This window comes from Osmerus eperlanus, chromosome 1 (genome assembly GCF_963692335.1).
Source record: "Osmerus eperlanus chromosome 1, fOsmEpe2.1, whole genome shotgun sequence".
Lineage (NCBI taxonomy): Eukaryota > Metazoa > Chordata > Actinopteri > Osmeriformes > Osmeridae > Osmerus > Osmerus eperlanus.
The window spans coordinates 19278156-19280661 of NC_085018.1; positions in this window are offsets into that span (position 1 = coordinate 19278156).

Consider the following 2506-nt stretch of genomic DNA (forward strand, 5'->3'; position numbering starts at 1 on the left):
CAGCTGCAGCAGCCCCGTAACCAAGGCAACAAGCCCTCTGTGGAGAAGCCTTCCTGGCCAGTGTGACAGAGAGAGAGGTCTGTGTTTGCCTGGTGGTGGACATGGCAGACTGAGGATGAAGGGAGGTATTCAAGAAGTTAAGGAGCTCAAGAAATAACTCCTTAACATTTTGAAAATGTTCGTGTTCAACCATGTTAAAATCTCTATTGGGTCAACAGCCAGGGAGGGAGAGATAAAGAGGGTGGGGAGAGATAGACATGTCTCACTGAAGTAGAGAAGAGAGAAACAGGCCAAAACTAACACAGAGGGACAGGAAACGCAGTCAGGGGAGAGAGACGCTCCCATCCTCTCTTGTCATTCTTCAATCATTCTGTCCATACTAAGCCTCTCCTACCCCTATCCCTGACCTGACTAGCATTTCCATACCGTCTCTCTGTCCTCTCCCTCCCCTGTCTTCATCCTCTCCCTGCCTCCATCCATCCATCCATCGGGAGGAGTGGTTGTCATGACGTCAGTAAGGAGCATGGGATATCTGGCAGATGTGAAATGTTGTGCCCTTCCTCTTCCTGTCTCTGATACACCGCTGTCAACTGGTCAGGACAGCTCAAGGAGCACACCTCATTCCCACACTGATAACACACACACCTCAATCTCTCTCTCGTGGGGTGTACTGCTAGTAGTTGTGCAGAGTCATGTATCTGGGTTACCTGACTAAGCTACAGTAAGAAACAAATAACTACCCTTCATCTGAAGATCAGCAGCCTGAACACAGGTGAACACACCTCAGAGCGCAGGATCCACATGGCTGCATGCACGTGTGTGTGTGTGTGACAGCATGTGTCTCACCAGAGCAGAAGGGGACACAGTTAACTGGTCCATACAGACTCAGAGGGGATTAGAGGCCCCCAAAGCCCCCCTAACCCTACGTAAGACGCTCAGGGAACACTTAACGGCCCCTAATGACTATATAAATACCCTCACCCCCTGGTCTCCATCCCCTACCCTAACCCCACCCAGACCCAATCAGCCCCGCTCCAACTTCCAGCCGTGGCTCCGTCAGTCTGTCTCTCCATCTGCCCTCATGATCAACACGTCTGCTGCCCTCATTTCACCACCTGTACCCACCCACCCCTAACCCCCCAGTTTACAGGATCGTCAATATCCATCCTTCTTTATCTGAATCCTTAGTCCCCCCCCCCACTCCCCGACAGGCCAGCCAGCAAGCTTCTCTGGATACAGACACCAAGGCAGAGATGAGAATTTTTTCTGTCTCCTTGAACGTCAGTGGGATGCAAGTGGAGAGGAGGGGGGAGGGGGGTGCGTTGGAACAGAAGAACTAGAGTAAAATGGTCCGAGAATGGAGAGATGAAAAAAGAAAGAGACATGAAAAGAGAGGCTGAGATGAATGAGGGGGAAAGAAGAAAATGAGAAGAGGAAAGAGAGAGAAGTGGTGACACCATGTTCTCTAACTGCATTAAGGAGACAGCGCTTGTCTAGCCCAGCGTAGTCAGAGACAATGATCCCAGGATGCCCCCCCCCCCGCCATGCTGAACAACCAACTGTAAATGCAGAGATCCACTAAGAGACAGGGTCACCTTGCAAGTCCATGTCAGAGCAGTCTGTTTACCTATTCTGTCCTGTATTTACCAAGAAAAACTGTGTCCCAAGTAGAGAATACTGGGTATTTTTCTCTTCGAGTTTAGGACGTTTCCTGGGGTTGTTGCTATCTATTGTATGGGTAGAAGATCCCTTTTCAATATGATAAACAGGCAATATCAATTAAAATGTAGTTGAGAAGAGTAGAGGCCGCAAAAGGAAAGTAACAAGGACAAAAGAGGAAATAAGAAAAAAGAGCACGAAAAGGTGTTTCCCAGGAGTTTCTCAGAAGCAGAGACTTGGCAGTTGGAAAGCTCCTCAGGGAAATGCAGTCAGACTGGAACGACAGAGGATAAAAAGAAAGCGTGTTAGCACTCCACTCTTATCTGCTGTACTTTCCTTTCCCTTCGTTCTGAGTAAACACTACAGTCCCCTTTGTGACGTGAAAAGCTGTTGGGACAACAGAGACAAGAGGTAGTGGCCATACTGGATCCCCTGACTCAGGTAAATTATGACACTTATGTTTGTGGTTCTGAACTTCATCATGTGTCTTGTCATCTCAGATTAGAGAACAACAAAAGTTTGGACACATTTTCCCATTGAATGGGAAAATGAAACTTTTGACTGGTACTGTATGTGCTGTATTAACACATGGTCCGTGTGTGTGTTTGTATTTCTGTGTTGCCACTCATCAGAATCAGAAGATTCAGAATCAGAATAGGATTTATTCGCCATGAAAGTTTGCACAGACAAGGAATTTGCTTTGGCAGGAAGGTGCATACAATAAACATATACCTAAAATTTAAATATGTGGACTATCTATACTAAGGGTACATAAACTAGCAGTACTAAGTGGGATTATAATAGAATTAAATATACAATAAAATAAAATATAAGTTGCCGTAAATTA